Below are 19,036 nucleotides of genomic sequence, written 5' to 3'. Positions count from 1 at the left end.
CACTCCTTTTTCCGTTCAAGACTTGATTTAGATTTCACACCCTCCTATGTCTTTTTATTTCCCTATACTCACTCACTCTGTTTCCTCAGCAACAACCTTACTTACTTGCTCCAACTCCAATTTAGAAAATTCTGAGTATTCCCCTACCTGGTATTACAAACATATCAAACTAAATAATAGGGTCCTCTCTCGGAAAGAGTGGCTACATAAAGGGATTACGACGATAGGTCAGTTATTTTCTGAATGGAAACCCTTGACTTTTAAGACCTTCAACTCATCCGTGATGCTTTCCCACTGTACTATCAGATACAAACACCTCAAGGAGATTCTTCTACAGCTTTTTCTTCACCCATACTCCTAAAATCTAATGCTCAGACCGCTTATTCTACCCTCAACTTTTCCTCTGAAGTAAGTGCATCCTTCAGTATCAGACCCTAAATAAATCCCCTGCTGACAGACCAAAGTCTAGCGTTGAATTACAGTGGGAAAGTGATTTTCAACAAGACTTTTCTTTTCATGCCCGGAATAAAATCTGGGTCAAAATACACTCTACCTCACGCTCAGCTAGCACAACACAAACATTAATATATTCAAAACAGACTATTTTTTACCACCCCCCTCGAGTCTCTTCATGGGTTCAAACTTTCCAATGACAATAAAGGTTGGTCTTGCCTCAGGGAAATTGCTACTTTCATGTTTTTTTAATGCCCTCATGCAAGTGTATTTTGGTTATATGTTTGGGACAGGATGACTGACATTTGTTCTAATAACATATCTTTTGATAATTAACACATTTTTAGGTTCATCTTCTATATGGCACTCTAAAGTGATGGTTGGAAAAATGTGTTGACTTACTTATTGCTACTGCATTAAAAAGCATTATGTTTAAGTGAAAGGACACTACCAAAATTGTGTGTGTTGGAATACTGACATATATCTCATCATCATCGACTAGATAGAGCTAACGCTGCAACCACACACCTGATGATTAATCAAGACCTGTTACAGATGCTGCTCACAGCCTTCCTGTCTAGACAAGTTGTTACTTCTTCAGCAACTACTACTACTTTTGAACCTCCATAATTAGTTTTTGAAGGATCGCCAGGTTGCTATATGCCTCATCATCAAATTGAGTTTGTGTTGCTTAGTTACTACCACACTGTCTCCCTTTTTCCTACTTCTCTCCCATATTTTCTTCTTTTAATTTCCAAAACTATTAAAACACTGATTTGCCTGATATAATTGATTATTTTTGTTATCCATACGTGCTTTGTATGCTTTTATCAATGTATTATAATTTCCATTATGTGATCCTGTCATAAAACATTTTCAAATTATATATATGTAGTTTCAGTTTATAAACAGATGTAACCTATCCAGAATGAGGCCTTTAGGGTTGTTGGAAGAGTGACATCTTTTTCAGAGCTTTTTTTTTTTTTTAACCAATTTCTAGGTGTTGGACGAGCGGTCCACCAACCTACAGTGCCCCCTTGAAAAAACACAGGGCGCCAAGTAAGCATAAGAATAATTAAATAATAAGAGAAAAATACGCTAATAACTATTGTTAACTGTCGTCACAGGCTATTGCCAGCGTGGCCAGGATATTGGGGACCCCAATAGTTAGACCTCTGTGAAACCAAAACAATGGATTTCCATTTCATGGTCTTTCTCCACTCAGTCTTGAACAGTTATGCTGTAGAATACGTTCCTTACTTTTCCCAGTTCCTTTTCCGAGCCAAAATGTAAAGGGAGTCTATTAATATAGGACGTCATAGCCTCTCCCTTTTTATGCTCTAAGTTTTGAGTTAGAAACACAATGTGAGCATGCTCTAGACAGAATGGTAATACGACCAGGTATTCCCGTCCCCCCTATTCTGTTTCCACAGACTCCCCGAAATCTGAAATCGTCCGACGAGTTACAGTCGTCCTGGACTGAGGCACGCAGGACCTCGACTGTCAGTGGAGTCCACCCCTGTTTATCTAGGGATTCTCCTCGGCGGCTGGGTCTGTGATCCCGCTGTCTCCGGTGTAAGGTGGACGATCTCCTCTGCCCTTCTACCGTACATATAGGAGGCTGGAATTTCCTTGATCCGGGTTCCTTCATCCCTTTCGGCAGATTCCTCTACGGAAGTTCGTCGTGAGGCTCCGTCTTCGTTGTTTTTTCCGTTTCGGGTGTCCTTATTCCCCACCTCCCCGAAAAAAAAACTCAGAGTCCGTTTTCTTTGTTGTCGACCGCTCTTTCTCTCTCATCCGCTCGACATCCGCAGTAGTCCTATCTTTCTTTCTCCACCTCTCCGACTGTCCTCTTTCTCCTACCATGACCCTGCAGTACGAAGCAGCCGAGGCAGGACCTGTTTCAGGTAAAGTGTGTTTTCGTTTCATGCTCGGCTTCCCGCCCAGGCTGAAGATTGGAGCTTCAGTTGTTAACATGCTAATAGCAATAGCTACTCTTAGTACTGGCAAAACTTTAGATTACCAGATTTATTGATAGAAGAGTGCCTGTGTTTCACAGCAGGGAGTCAGTTTGAAAAATCAATCAAACAAGTAACAGAAAGCCGGTGTCTCTCTGGGCCGCAGAAGTTACAATGTTTTTTTTCTATTTGTAATTTAATTGGTGCTCTGCCTGCTTTCATTTGTTCAGACAGAGACAAAACCTATTGGAAGTTCAGGGCAATCGAATCTTTAGGGAGTCAGAAAACGGTATCGGTCAAACTACTGCATGTATCTGTATATAATTAAGAAACCTTCTGAAATCTTAACTGTAGCTATGGATTGATAGATTTTGCAAATTTGTTATACATATTTTGTTTGTAGTTAGTGTTTCATTAGCACTAGTTGATGTCAGCGCACACTGTGTACTTGCAGCTCTCACAATAATAACATCATATTTGCATTATTCAGTCGTGTTTATTATTTTGAACAACTTGTTCATTTGGACAGATGCTGAGCTTAAAAAGCATAGCATAGGATTTGTCTTGGAAATAAGAACACTGTGACATTGAATACAGGCAACCAAGAAGATTTGCTACAAAAGACGTGAGTGGTAGGCAGAATCATAGAGCCTATTTGTCAAATTAAAAAAATATACATGAAGATTTATTGTCCTTGACCACAATGAGTGCAAGGCCAGCGGTCGAAGTGCATTAAAAAAAGTATGGGAACTGTGATGCTGCACGCGGTGACTGTCAGGGCGGGATCAAATGTGTGGCTTCAAAAGCAAAGTATTCTGTAAGGGTCTTTTGTGTCTTTTACCATCCGGTAGATACATATAAACCAGGGGCGGCTCCTCCATAAGGGCGGAGGAGCGTCACCCCCCACCAGCAGGCAGTTGCAAACCTTTTCCCCCCAAACTATAATAAACTATGTTTATGTTTATTATAGTTTTGGGGGGAAAGGGGCGAGGCCACGGGGATGATGAGCAATAAGGGAGAGTGCTCATCACTCCCCCTCACTGCGCATGCATGTTTGGCCGGCAGTCTCGGGCAGGCCAAACCGACATACGCAGAAGGGTCTCTCCGGCCTGTGTTGCTGGGCTGGAGAGAGCCTGCACAGGCTCCCAGTCTGCCTGGGAGCACCCTGGCTGGGCGTTCCCAGTCAATCCTAACGCTGCTCTGAGCAGCGTCAGGATTGGCCGCAGGGTAAGCTGGGAGCCTGTGCTGGAGGAAACACGAAGAGCAGAGGAACGTCGCGGGAGCGGGGGTAAGTGTTTAAAAAAAAATCTAGATATTTTTAATGTTATGTGTCACCCCCCCCCTCCATGCACCGCCCCGCCCCCTTGGCGAGCCGCATCTGAAAATAACGTGCAGCTTAAATGAAAAAGAAATAAAAAGTTGTTGCTCAGTGGGAAATGCACTATTATACATTATGAAACCTCTCGTAGTTAATGCACTGATGCACTGCAGAGGTCTGTGTGTAACCAGAAAGCCACAGAATTAAACCTTGGTTGGTGCAGTGTAGAGTAGCAACGTGTGCATTTTTAGTGCTGCAAAGTCACAATCTGTGATAGAAACCACAGTGAGTATGTAAGTCATTATTTTAAGCTTGCATTACATACAGTATAACTAGACTGCTACAAAATGCGCAAAAAAGGTTAAGATAAAATGGTGCTTTCAAAATATGGATTTTAGTACCCAGACTGTAGATAATGCATTTTTTTAACCTTACTGTCCCTTCAACACCTCCAGGGGTAGTACTTGCTATATAAACTCAATTCTAATTAAAATCACACACTTCACAGCTCAGTTGTTAACTCTTTGCACTGCCACTCAAAAATAATAAATCTTTGTCATCAAGCTTCCAGTGATTCGATCAATTAAAGCGAGTACCGGCTTCCCAACATCCTTTACGTTTGCAGATTACCCTTAACATTTATAGATTAACTACTAGCGCACATTTGCATTTCTTTCCGGCAAGCAGGCACCCTGGCAGGAAGGCTTGTTTAGCTGTCGGCCTAGTTTCAGTTTCATATCACAGGAGACTCACTGAATGACCCTTCAGCTGAAGCATTTAAAATGTTTGAATTAACCGTCACAGGATGGTTGTCTTTTTACAAAAAGTAGGGGAACAGGTTTTCATAAATCAAAAATGTATGGGCACATCATGCCCCTCCAATCCTGCCCACGTCGACCTTAGGTGTCAGCAGTAGTAAATATATCTCCTTTTAAATCCTTGTTGCTCAGAAGATGACTGACTGTATTGGTCACTTATCAGGCCAGTGTTTCTTAAATTGCTAAGTGGTGCTTGATCTTATTGCTAGGCTTGTGGGTAGCTCTTCCTGATCTGTTTCTGAGTCTGACCCAGCTTTACCAGCTTTTAGAGAAAGTGAATGAAATGTGGCTCAAATTGATGTAGCTCTACCTTAATCCCATACAAATATGTCTTTTGGTAATTGTCCACATTGCCTTTTCATTCTTTTTTTTTCTGCATGAGTAGCACGGGGCTAGATACATAAAGAGTGTAAGATTGAGACAGAGGAAAAAACATACAAGTGCTGAGAGGTTAGTGCAGGCAGACTGCCACTTTGGGAAGTCAGGACATGGGTAGGGCAGTCTGGGAAATATCTGCCCAACCTGAGTGCTCGATGGTTGTGAAAAGCAACTAGGCACCGGGGACCTCAGAGTGTGGCATCACCACTCCCCACTAGGCACAGGGCCTGGCTCTCAGCCCCACTACCTTGAACAGCCATTCTCATCCTCTGAGGAGCAGTTTGGAGAATATCTGCAATCTGTTACCCTTGGAAGGGGAAAGTGTACTAGACAACAGGGAAATTGAATTGTGGGATTGGGCCTTGGCGCACGACTCAACTCTGATCTTACCACCAAATGCCAGCGCAATCCACAACTACCCGCCCACCCCAGGGCAACCAGAAAGCCAGCTAAAAATAGGAATTTTGACTTGGGAGTATTCCCCATGCATACTTTTTGTAGGAGGCTGGCCTGGCTTGTAGTGGGTACCAAGGGGGTACTTACACTCTGTACCAGGTCCAGTTATCCCTTATTAGTGTAGAAGAGGTGTTTCTAGCAGCTTAGGCTGATAGAAGGTAGCTATAGCAGAGCAGCTTAGGCTGAACTAGGAGACATGCAAAGCTCCTACTATACCACTGGTGTCATATGCACAATATCATATTAAAACACAATACACAGATATACTAAAAATAAAGGTACAATATGCCAAAAGTATCTCAGTGAGTACCCTCAGTATGAGGATGCCAAATATACACAAGATATATGTACAAAATACCCAAAATATGCAGTTATAGCAAAAGGAAGTAATGCAAGCAGTGTAAAGTTACAATAGATTGCAATAGGAGCACATAGGTATAGGGGCAACACAAACCATATACTCCAAAAGTGGAATGCGAACCACAAATGGACCCCAAACCTATGTGAGCTTGTAGAGGGTCGCTGGGACTGTAAGAAAACAGTGAGGGTTAGAAAAATAGCCCACCCCAAGACCCTGTAAGGTAGGTGTAAAGTGCACCTACAACCCCCAGAGAGCACAGAAGTCGTGATAGGGGGATTCTGCAAGGAAAACCAACACCAGCAATGCAACAACAGTGGATTTCCAGACCTGAGTACCTGTAAGACAAGGGGACCAAGTCCAAGAGTCGCAACAGTGTCGAGAGTGGGCAGATGCCCAGGAAATGCCAGCTGAGGGTGCAAAGGAGCTGCCACCGGATGGAAGAAGCTTGGTGTTTTGCAAGAACGAAGAGGACTAGGAACTTCCCCTTTGGAGTATGGATGTCCCACGTTGTGAAGAAGCTTGCAGAGGTGTTCCCACGCAGAAAGACCGCAAATAAGCCTTGCTAGCTGCAAGGGTCGCGGTTAGGGTTTTTGGATGCTGCTGTGGCCCAGGAGGGACCAGGATGTCGCCACTTGGATGAGGAGACAGAGGGGGCGCCCAGCAAGTCAGGGAGCCCTCACAGAAGCAGGCCGCACCCGCAGAAGTACCTGAACAGGCACTTAGAAGAGGAGTGAACCGGAGTCCACCCGAAGTCAGAAAAGGGAGTCCCACGACGCCGGAGGACAACTCAGAAGGTTGTGCACTGCAGGTTAGACTGTCGGGGACCCAGGCTTGGCTGTGCACGAAGGAAATCCTGGAAGAGTGCACAGGAGCCGGAGCAGCTGCAAATCACGCAGTACTCAGCAATGCAGTCTAGCGTGGGGAGGCAAGGACTTACCTCCACCAAACTTGGACTGAAGAGTCACTGGACTGTGGGAGTCACTTGGACAGAGTTGCTGAGTTCCAGGGACCACGCTCGTCATGCTGAGAGGGGACCCAGAGGACCAGTGATGCAGTCTTTTGTTGCCTGCGGTTTCAGGGGGAAGATTCTGTTGACCCACGGGAGATTTCTCCAGAGCTCCTGGTGCAGGAAGGAGGCAGGCTACCGCCAGAGCTTGCACCACCAGGAAACAGTCGAGAAAGCCGGCAGGATGAAGCGATACAAGGTTGCAGTATTCGTCTTTGCTACTTTGTTGCGGTTTTGCAGGCGTCCTGAGCAGTCAGTGATCGATCCTTTGGCAGAAGGTGAAGAGGGAGATGCAGAGGAACTCTGGTGAGATCTTGCATTCAGTATCTGAAGAATTCCCCAAAGCAGAGACCCTAAATAGCCAGAAAAGGAGGTTTGGCTACCTAGGAAGGAGGATAGGCTAATAAGAAAGGTAAGAGCCTATCAGAAGGAGTCTCTGACGTCACCTGCTGGCCCTGGCCACTCAGAGCAGTCCAGTGTGCCAGCACACCTCTGAATCCAAGATGGCAGACGTCTGGGACACACTGGAGGAGCTCTGGGCACCTCCCCTGGGAGGTTCAGGTCAGGGGAGTGGTCACTCTCCTTTCCTTTGTCCAGTTTTGCGCCGGAGCAGGGCTGGGGGATCCCTGAACCGGTTTAGACTGGCTTATGCAGAGATGGGCACCATCTGTGCCCATCAAAGCATTTCCAGAGGCTGGGGGAGGCTACTCCTCCCCAGCCTTCCCACCTATTTCCAAAGGGAGAGGGTGTTACACCCTCTCTCAGAGGAAATCCTTTGTTCTGCCTTCCTGGGCCAGGCCTGGCTGGACCCCAGGAGGGCAGAAACCTGTCTGAGGGGTTGGCAGCAGCAGCAGCTGCAGTGAAACCCCCGGAAAGGCAGTTTGGCAGTACCTGGGTTCTGTGCTAGAGACCCGGGGGATTATGGAATTGTCTCCCCAATGCCAGAATGGCATTGGGGTGACAATTCCATGTTCTTAGACATGTTACATGGCCATGTTCGGAGTTACCATTGTGACGCTATACATAGGTAGTGACCTATGTATAGTGCATGCGTGAAATGGTGTCCCCGCACTCACAAAGTCCGGGGAATTTGCCCTGAACAATGTGGGGGCACCTTGGCTAGTGCCAGGGTGCCCACACACTAAGTAACTTTGCACCCAACCTTCACCAGGTGAAGGTTAGACATATAGGTGACTTATAAGCTACTTAAGTGCAGTGGTAAATGGCTGTGAAATAACGTGGACGTTATTTCACTCAGGCTGCACTGGCAGGCCTGTGTAAGAATTGTCAGATCTCCCTATGGGTGGAAAAAGAAATGCTGCAGCCCATAGGGATCTCCTGGAACCCCAATACCCTGGGTACCTCAGTACCATATACTAGGGAATTATATGGGTGTACCAGTATGCCAATGTGAATTGGTGAAATTGGTCACTAGCCTGTTAGTGACAACTTGGAAAGCAGAGAGAGCATAACCACTGAGGTTCTGGTTAGCAGAGCCTCAGTGAGACAGTTAGTCATCACACAGGGAACGCATACAGGGCACACTTATGAGCACTGGGGCCCTGCCTGGCAAGGTCCCAGTGACACATACACTAAAGCAACATATATACAGTGAAATATGGGGTAACATGCCAGGCAGGATGGTACTTTCCTACACTTTTGTTTCACCTCTTCCTTTCTAGTACAAACAATCTGCTGCCTTGATGGCAAAGGGGGGTCTTCTATCTACTTCACAGGGGGTTTCTTGTGCCAAAAAGAGGCCAAAATCACAGTACTGTAATTGCAGAGAATGACAGCAGAGGGGTTGTTTAAAAAGAAAGACTTCCCTCTTGTAGAAGGATTCCTGTTCAGTAGTGCTACAGGATTGCAATCCCTGAGTAAGGATCGTGCTCACTGGACATCATTGACATTCGATTCTATGCCAAGGTGGAGCAGCCCCATGCCAGAGAACGAAGCCTTTTTAGAGTAGTACCATTGGAAAGAGGAGCAGATCATGGTTTTAGCCACCTCAGTCTGAAAATTTGAAGTGTTCTCTAGACACGAGGAATACTTTGTTGTCAAATACAAATCTAACTGTGATGTGGGAAAGCGGGATAGCCTGGCATTAATCTGCATTTCAGCTCCTCTAGGGGAGTAGATGTGGGGACGTATCCTTCGTTTTACAAGGAAGGGGAGCTGGGACACATTAGCCAGAAGAGATTATTCTTTTTTTAGAATTGAGGGCTTCCTGTAATCTGTTCACTATGACCTAGTGTATGTCCCCATTGTGCTCCACTTCTCCCAAACTTCAAAAAGGGCATCTTTTTATGAGTGGCAAGGAGGAAATGAGCAAAACATCATCAATGCTTATAGCATTGAGATTACATGCTGCATGTCTACAGTTTTTTTTTGGTGGGTTCTCCTGCACTCCGGGAAAGCTAACGTTCACATTTATTTCGTATAATAATATGGAGCTGTGCTTTTCAAACCTTTTAAAGCCACAACCCAATTTTTAGAACCACAGTGGTGACCCACCTAGCTTTAATGAACATGAGGTGTGTTTCTTTAATGTCATAACCGCAATTGTTTGCAAATCTCACAACCTTGACCACACTCTTCGGTATTAGCCTGTGGCAAAGATATTGATCTGCCCATAAAAAAAATGGCAGATGTTGATCTTTATTGGAGTATGGAGAGGGAAATCTTTTAAAGTGGGGTGTTGGCTTGTGGCGTCCATTCACTACCCCAAAGCTTCTGAAAACTCTTGGTGTGGATACCAGTGATTTTAGCCATTTGAGAACCCCTTTTGCAGCAGAATGTGGGATAAGGTTGCATACATATATATATATATATATATATATATATATATATATATATATATATATATATATATATATAGTTTTTTTTTTGGACCTGCCCTCCTTTGCAGGGTCACCCTCAAACAGTTTGCCTTTTTCCCTCCACTTTTTGCTGAATTTGTTTTGTTGACCTATTTATTTACCTCTGCTAACCAGTGCTAATGTACTTGTGCCCTCTCCTTTTAACACAGGAGAATTACAAGCCCCTTGTAGAGGGGTATACCATATACTGAGGACCTGCAAATGAAATGCTACTGTTAGACCTGACAGCCTTAGAGTGGTCATCCCCCAACTTTTTGCCTGCCTCTCTCCACTTTTCTGACACTGTTTTTGCTGGTTTTAGGACTCTGCGCACTTTACCACTGCTAACCAGTGCTAAAGTATATATACTCTCTCCCTTAAACATGGTAACGTTGGTTCACCCCTAATTGGCATATTTGATTTACTTATAAGTCCCTAGTAAAGTGCACTACATGTGCCCAGGGCCTGTAAATTAAAATGCTACTAGTGTGCCTGTAGCACTGATTGTGCCACCCACATAAGTAGCCCCTTACCCATGTCTCAGGCCTGCCATTGCAAGGCCCGTGTGTGCAGTTTCACTGCCACCTCGACTTGCATTTAAAAGTACTTACCAAACCTTAAACTTCCCTTTTTCTACATATAAATCATCCCTAAGGTAGACCCTAGGTAATTCATAGGGCAGGGTGCTCTGTAGGTAAAGGCAGGGTATGCACCTATGTTTTTTATGTGTCCTGATAGTGAAAAACCCCTAGATTCATTTTCCACAGCTGTGAGGCGTGATCCTTACATAGACTAGCATTAGGACTGCCCTCAGATACTTTTTGAGTGGTTCTGATCTGAAAGGGGTAACTAGGTCATATTTAGTAGGGCGAGAAGGGTAATAGAAAATCCTGCTTATTGGTGAGGTTGGATTTTATATTACTATTTTAGAAATGCCACTTTTAGAAAGTTAGCATTTCTCTGCACTTAAAACCATCTGTGCCTTACGGCCTATCTCCAGTCAATGTCTGGTCTATACTGGTTGACAGCTCCCTTGTACATTGCACCCAGACAACCACAAACACAGAACACTCAGTCACATCTGCATTCATCTGCATACTGAATGGGTCTTCCTGGGCTAGAAGGATGGAGGGCCTGGCACTTACATTTCAAAGGCCAGTGGCCTGCCCTCACATAAAGGGACTGATAACTCCCTACAGGGACCCTGGCAGACAGGACTGGGCTGAAAGGGGAACATGTGTACTTCAAGATCACTCTTTGAAGTCTCCCCAACTTCAAAAGCATTTTTGGGTATATGAACTGGGTATCTGACCACACCAACGCAGATACTTCTGGACCTACACCTGCACCCTGTCAGAGGAGCTGCCTGGCTGCTCAAAGGACACATGTGGACTGCTTTGCTGAGAAGCAACTGCTGCCCTGCTTCTCCGCGGCCTCTGACTTTGCTGGAAGGACTCTGCCTTCCCCAGAAGTGCTCTCCAAGGGCTTGGATTGAGCTTGCCTCCTGTTTTTTGAAGTCTCAGGGCCAATAAAGACTTCACCTCTTCAAGAAATTCCTTGTGTGTCGAAAATTGAAGCAACACCTGCAGAAATCGACGCAAAGCCTGCATTGCAGCAGGGAAATTACCACACAGCCGAGTAGAACGATGCATCCCCGATTTCCCGGTTGGAAATTCGACGCAGCGCCTGCCCTGCAACAGAGAATTTGACATAACGCCTACCAGATCAGCGCAGCGCCTGCTCCTTCTTCCAGCGCATCAAGGATTTTCAACGCATTGTCCCTGGGCGTCAAAATATCCCCACATCCCAGTGAGGGACCAAGACTGCGTGCCGAAAAAAACAATGCAAACCCTTTGCAGCGTGGAATGAAATGATGCATCGTCTGTGTTGCATCAGAAAATTCAACGCAACACCTTATTTTTCTTGCATCTCCTTCTCTGCGGTCCCCGTGCATCATTATATTTGACGCATACCAGGTACTGTGTGTAACAAAAAGACAACTGTTTATTTCTAAGAATTGAGACTCTTTTAAACCTTTTAAAAGTGATATTTCTACTTGTGCTTATTGGATCTTTGTCATTTTTACCTTTTTTTATTCAGATAAATATTATCTATTTTTCTAAACGTGTGTGGTATATTTTTGTAGTGTTTTCTCTGTGTTTCTGTATGATTTATTGCACAAATACTTTACACATTGCCTTCTAAGTTAAGCCTGACTCCTCAGTGCAAAGCTACCAGAGGGTGGGCACATGATAATTTGGATTGTGTTGTGACTTACCCTGAAGAGTGTATACCTCTGCCAACTAGAGACCCCATTTCTAACAGCTACTAATTGGGTGACCGAGTGTGCAACCCACTTCAGTAGCCCCTTAAAACTAGTCGCAGACCTGCTACTGCAGCCTAAATGCCATTTTAATAAGTCACCCCTAAGGTTGGCCCTAGGTAGCACACAGGACAGGGTGGTGTAATTAAAAGGCTGGATATGTACTGTTGAGTTTTCACGACTGTGAGGCCTACCCCTCCAATAGGATAACATAGGAGATTCCTTATTAAATTTAATTAGCTGTCAAGAATGTGGTATTCCTATAACCTGACGCACGGGATATTGTTTGGGGTCAAGGGCAACACGTTTTCCTGTTTATTTTGTCCTTAGGACAAGTAGACCCAACCCCCTGCAGCACAAACCCTTTTGGCTGCAAGTTTACAGAGAAGGGGACAGTCTGCAGTTGAGGTAATATGTGTTTTAAGCTAATGTTAATGCTGTTCAAACTTGTATTTATGGTTCATTAATGAGAAGTCTTCATTATTAGCGTGAGCTCTGTAAATAAAAGTTTTAAGGTCACACTGCGCTACTGACAGTGGTTCCACAAAAAAAAATAAAGTACACGTTTAAAAGCTTTAACAATGTGAGGCTAAGTATAATGCTCCCAGAATGCTCTCTGATTAGATGCAAATGTTTGCAGAAGCTTGTAAGCAAGAGTGATGATTCTTTGGTATCAAAATAAAATGTTCAGAAAAAAATTCAAGTAGGAAAAAAATTGTTTCGCTTCTATGAAATTTTAGGTGCTATTTCTTTCAAGCGTCATTTAGTAAAATGTGTTGGTGCATGCTAATATTATCAAACAGTATTCCTAAAGGAAACTCAGGGTCTCATTTTGACTTCAGTGGTCTTTTTGAAAGCCCGCCGAAGCCGCTGCAGCCAGCAGACCGCCAGTGCTAGCGGTCTCCTGACCGCCATGTTAGGATTCATTAGAGGACTTCCGCCCATTTATGAACGGAAGTCCTACTCTGAAGAGGCGGTTTCATCGCCAGCAACGCTACGGCAGCAAGACTCCACCCGCCGTATTACAAGCCGTAATACGGCTTGGCAAAGTCCTGCTGGGGTGGTGGTGCTGGCGATGCAAGACTGCCAGGACCCATCCTCTCCCGGATGACCTCCTCGACGGAGAACGTAAATGATCATCCGAAAGGAGGGTGTGTGGGGTGGGGAGTGTTGGGTGCATGTGTGTGCATGTATATGTGTCAAATGGGGGTGTATGAGTGCATGTATGTGTGCGAATGGGGGTGTATGAGTGCATGTCTGTGAGCGAGTAAATGGGGGTGTGTGTCTGCGTGTATACGAGTGAATGGGGGTGTGTGTCAGCGTGTATGCGAGTGAATGGGGGTGTGTGTCTGCATGCATGAGAGTGATTGGGGGGTGTCTGTGTGAATGTATGCGTATGCCGAGGGGTGTATATGTGAATGCATGCGTGAAGGGGTGGTGGGGGTGATTGTAAGTGTGTGGCTGGGTGGGTGTTTTGTGTGCATGTGTGGAGGAACATGTGCCAGTGACAGGAATGGAGATTCTTGTCTCCAGGTGAATTTCCGTCAGGGTTTTCTGAGGCCTGCAGCCGGGTTGGAGGTGCTCACCACCGGCCACGGCGGTGCGACCGCACCGGCGGGCCAAGCGGCGTTGTGGGGGTTTGCCGTCTGCCAAACCTCACATCTTGTGATGTGGTGGTCTTTACCGCCGGGTCTGCGGCGGTAAGACTGCCACAGCGAGCCTCCAGGCTCGTAATGAGGGCCTCAGTGGAACCATTTTCAACACAATTTTGCGAAGCATGAAAATAAACAAGCACTGGCAAAGCCAACCAATCTGAAATTTTTTTAGAGTCTTTTGGAATCGTCAGTGCTTGAATTGTTTTGACATGGCTTCTGTAACACTCTATTGTTGTGAGAGCTGCCAGGCACTCACCATTGTAGCAAACACTGGCAAAAAGAAAAAAATGTTTTGGTCTCAAAAAGCACACATTGCCATCAGTGGCATAACAAAGGCCCCCAGCCCCCTCCAGGAGGCCCACTCGCACAGCACCTGCCTTGAGTGAGTCTGGAGTGGGGCCCCCTCCAGTTTTGTTACACAGCTGATTGTCACAGTAGTTCCTGGCACTGAACAAAACTACTTTGTGTGCCAATATGCTCCTTGTGGAATAGCAGAATGCGATCACTCACAGTAAAGCCAGCACATAGAGGGAGACATAGCAGTTTAATAAAAACATCTTTGGGACCGAATTCGTAAAGAAAGTCACAAAAGTGCACCCATGGTATGTCTTTGCATTAGTGGTTTTCATGAATGCACAAGAACTTACAGCAGTAGACCAGGAAATAGTACTCCTAGAAAATATTTGTGAACTGTATTTTAGCACAAGCAAATATGCACATGGAGATTTGCTTATACGAAAATCAGTTGAGCGTTTACACGTTCACTTTCCCTCCAACCACTTTATTCCCAACCCTGGAAGAACTTCTACTTCTGCCATTGTCAGGAGTAAATTTCTAACCTTTCTCATTATGGGAAAATATTTGAGGAGAGCTGGTGAAAATCCTTAAAACATGGAAATTAGTAGGTTTGCAGACTCCAAGGCATTCCAGCCCTGGAACTATTGCTTACTGCTTACTCCAGCCCCAGTACCTAGATCTGTGGAAAGGTAGCAAAATTAAGAAATTGCTATGGTAGGGATTAAACCTGCAAGTATTCAAGTCCTACTGTAGTATTAGCCCTGACATGATTCGAGAGGCTATTATCAGAGGTCTTACATAATGAGATTGCTGCCATAATTTGTCTCTGCACTACTTGGCACCAAAAGGACAAGTAGATTATTTTACAGGACAAGTAGATTTACGAAGCAACCTGTCCCACTGACAAGCAGATATTTTATTAAATTCCACACCCCTGACAATTCATATGGAGCTGCATATAAAATAGTGTGGGAACATGCATGAGGAAATTTAGATTTCTTTTCATGGCAGCCTGCAAATGAACACAGACGTTTTTGCCTCTCATTTCAACAAAGCTCTAATGAAGTTAGGAGAGCAGCCTGAGAAGATTTATGGCAACAATAATGGAGATAAGCAATGCACTATGTGCGATCTCATGAGTGCTGGCAGGGAGGGGCCCTGCAGGGAGGGGCACTGTTTGAAAACGTAAAACCCGTGAAGTGACAGCAGTACGCCCTCTGTTGGATGGGATGAGTGCTACACAATGAGTACACTGGCCACTGGTTAAAGAGTTATTGCATAGCAATTTTGAAAACATTGTCAAAAGCTGAGTGTGCCAGGTCAGGTTCCACTTCAAAAAAGGCTACCAGAGTTAATTTTTCATGCTCTCGACTCTGGTTGGAGCTTAATACAACATATTATCAGCAGCTAAATAAGCTATGGAATCCAACATTTAGCTTGATTTCTAGCCTGGCAAAAAAGGTTGACTCTTTGAAGAAGAGACAAGCCTGCCTTGAGACATTTACCTTGCCCATACTTGCTATTTTACTATTTTATTTTGCTGATGTAAAGCCTTGCATACATGGGTGTTGAAAAGTTGTTTTTTTAATGTAACCTTTAGAAATGTTTACTGTCATGACACACACCTTTCTTAGACTGCCAGTGGCGCTATGGAAGATCCATCAAACGTAACAAAACACAACACCATGATCATTACTTGAGTGTAAAAAGAAAGAGTTCACAAGGGCTTGAACACCATATAAAGTATGAATGAACTGCAGGCTCTTGTACTCTCGCATCTGGAGAGTGGCAATGACCTATTTCACGGCCTCTCAGACTTCACATTGGGCCCCTTCACTGCATGCAGCACTATGCCTCATCCACCACCTTAAAAAATATCAGCATACCACCCGTCTTCCTGATGGAACACCACTGACAGCCCTTGCAAGCCCCACCATCTTCAAAACTAGCTGCATCATCTACAAAGCTATCACGACCGGTGCCCCTGCTTGTCTCGCCATCTCTGTTGGCTCTCTGCAGTCAGGACACCATCAAACTAGAGACAAAGTGCAGAAAAAATGAAAAACAAGGGAACCTGCCTTCTGTAAGCACCCAGAATAAAGAACGACATCCCTTTATCCAATTAGACTGCTCCAGCCTCGCTCCAATTTAGGAAAACACCAAAGAAACCACTCTTTAAAGAGCACTACATCATGATGTATTTACACTTTAACTTTAAGAAGCTAGCCTCCCTCCTAATCTTACATTGATGGAGGATTTGCTGCAGACTCTGTACTTTACTCCTTTACCTTTTGGCTAGGTTTGTGTTGCATAAATACCATATACATACATGGATTAGAATGTGGGATGTATTGAATTGATTGGATAATTGTATGCATTCATGCTCAGATAATTGTGTGACAAAGGGATTGCTCTTTTGTATTATTTTATGTTTAAAATAGGACTTTTCATCCATATATCTTTTGTAATGAATGCATACATAAAAATCAAGTTCAACAAACGAGGCGTTCACAATTTACTCTTCAATCATAAATACATAAGCTAAGCATTGCATACTGAGAAACAAAATATAGCACACACAAACACGGTTAATTCATTTTTTTTTTTGGGGCGTAGCACAGTTTGGTTGTATGCAAATGTCAGTGCTGTTCTAGTGAGAAGAGCTACTGCTCCAAAGCAAATACCTGGAGTCTAATTAGTGGGGGGCACGTAGAAAGGTAAACACAGTGTTTGTGCTTTTTGGGACTAGAATACTCGAACACCTGCACACCTTCTACCACCTCCATTCTGTTCTTGTGCTAACCGCACAATACATCAACCAATAAGACTAAAAGATATGTACATACTGTTTACATCTACCCCAATATCTTGACAGATTTGTATGTGTTCAGCACACTGCAGCAAATTGTGTCTCCAAGATAGGCGATGGGCTGACTTTTTATGATAAGTCCTAAACTTGAAAGGACAACTTTTTTAAACTAGCAGCATTAATGCCGATGTTGTTTCTGTGGTGTCACTGCACCTTTGAGAAATAGCCCAAGAGAGTTAGTACATCAATCAATCAATCACTTGTAAAGCGCGCTACTCACCCGTTAGGGTCTCAAGGTGCTGGAAAGGGGGGGGGTTGCTACTGCTCGAATAATCAGGTCTTGAGGCATTTCCTGAAGGTCAGGAGGTCCTGGGTCTGTCGTAGATGGACGGGGAGGGAGTTCCAGGTTTTGGCGGAGAGGTGTGAAAAGGATCTGCCGCCGGCTGTGGTTCAATAGGTGCGGGGAACGGTGCCGAGGGCGAGGTTGGCGGAGCGGAGTTGGCAGATGGGCGCGTCGAAGGTGAGTCGCTCGTTGAGGTAGGCAGGGCCTGCATTGTGGAGAGCTTTGTGGGTGTGGATGAGGAGTTTGAAGGTGATCGTCTTGTTGACGGGGAGCCAGTGTAGGTCTCTGAGGTGGGCTGAGATGTGGTTGTGGCGTGGCATGTTGAGGATGAGGCGTGCTGCGGCATTCTGGATACGCTGCAGTTTCTTCTGGAGCTTGGCTGTTGTTCCTGCACAGAGCGCGTTGCCGTAGTCCAGGCTGCTGACGAGGGCGTGGGTGACCGTCTTTCTGGTTTCGATGGGGATCCATCTGAAGGTCCTGCGAAGCATGCTGAAGCAAGAAGTTGAGATGGCATTGACTTGCTGTGTCTTGGTGAGAGATGAGTCTAGGATGAAACCTAGGTTGCGTGCGTGAGTGGTGGGAGTTGGTGCGGTTCCTAGGGTGACTGGCCACCAGGAGTTGTCCTATGTGGAGCGGTTGGAGCCGAGGATGAGGATCTCAGTCTTGTCTGAGTTCAGTTTGAGGTGGCTCATATCCATCCAGTTGGCGATGGCATGCAGTCCGTCGTGGAGATTGGTCTTTGTGGTGGCGGGGTCCTTGGTGAGTTAGAGGATCAGCTGGGTTGTTACATAGTGACTGAAGGTAGTTATTGCAATTGGCAAAAGTGTGAGTTATGATTGTGGATAGGCATTATAATTTGCCAGCATGAAAAATTGCTAAGACAAAGAAGGAACTTAGACAACATAACAATCTAAATGATGGAAGTGCTTAAGCCAACGGTTTTTAAGTATTTGGAATTTCACTTTTTAGCACGTCTGTGTTGGCACAGACATTTTGGCTCTTCCTACAAAGGCACATTGCAAGCCAGATGTCCATGCCAAGTTCTCTCTGTAAGTATGTATGTATGTATATGGTATTTCTATAGCTTGAACCTAGCCATAAGGCAGAGGAGCACTGTACATAATAAAAGTTAAGCTAAAAGTCAACGACTAATAGGAGAGGAAGCTGAGCAGAGGGTTACACAGAGGTGAAGCTTCATAGTGAATGTGAACATAAGTAACCTGGGCACGTTTACCCATATTCGATCTCATCTGTAAGGTGTACATTGAGCCTCTAGACCATGGTACCTACATCTGAACATACCCGTTCAGTAAAGATGACTGACTTGGACAACATAAAGTTAATTTATGGAAAGGTTTGACCTAATACATTTTTACCTGGGCCTGCACATTGAAGTGCCCAATCACATATGAGACAGGAACTGATAGACATTTTGATGATTGGTGCCACTGACAAACTAGGGCAGCTAACATGTGCTTTCCTCATCCTCCTGGATCTGTTTTAGAGACTCCCTTTTGACATCTGTGGGAACTTGTTGGGAGAATTATTATCAAGTGGTTTTATGTTTTAAAGCCAAAATTTGAATCAGTATATGACTTTTAACCGTATTTGCTTTTTTTGGCACTCACTTATTGGTCCTTGAGAAGGACATTTACAGCTGCCGTTTTGTGTACTGGGCGCTTTAGTGTTTTTTACCTTGCTCGTGGATCTTCTTATTTAACGGGCTGAATGGCACGATGCACAGCGTGTGATTCCCTCAGCCTTTCCGTGAGGTTTTCTGTTTTAGAGAAACCCTTTTGGCATCTGTGGGAAATTGTTGGGGGAATTATTATCAAGAGGTTTTAAATTTTAAAGCAAAAATGTTAATCGGATTTTGACTCTTAACTGTATTTGCCTTTTTGGCACTCACTTCCTGGTCCTTGAGAAGGACATTTAAGCAGCCATTTTGTGTATTTGTCGCTCTAGTCTTTTTTACCTTGCTCGTGGAACTCCTAATTTAACGG

General features: G+C 44.6%; 1 protein-coding gene across 4 annotated transcripts in view; it reads left to right on the top strand.

The window, feature by feature from the left end:
• Positions 1 to 1,811: 1,811 nt before the first annotated feature.
• The window catches only part of CEP63 (centrosomal protein 63), a 379,989-nt gene continuing 362,764 nt past the window's right edge, over positions 1,812 to 19,036 (top strand). Inside the window, exon 1 of one of the 4 annotated variants that reach the window (XM_069213574.1) lies at positions 1,812 to 2,360. The gene's annotated coding sequence lies outside the window, so the exon portion shown is untranslated. The remainder of the gene's footprint in view (positions 2,361 to 19,036) is intronic. The other 3 variants (XM_069213577.1, XM_069213576.1, XM_069213575.1) reach the window with 3 other exon arrangements.

The sequence above is a fragment of the Pleurodeles waltl genome, chromosome 11 (assembly GCF_031143425.1).
Source record: "Pleurodeles waltl isolate 20211129_DDA chromosome 11, aPleWal1.hap1.20221129, whole genome shotgun sequence".
Classification (NCBI taxonomy): Eukaryota; Metazoa; Chordata; class Amphibia; order Caudata; family Salamandridae; genus Pleurodeles; species Pleurodeles waltl.
This window is presented reverse-complemented; position numbering and strand designations above follow the sequence as displayed.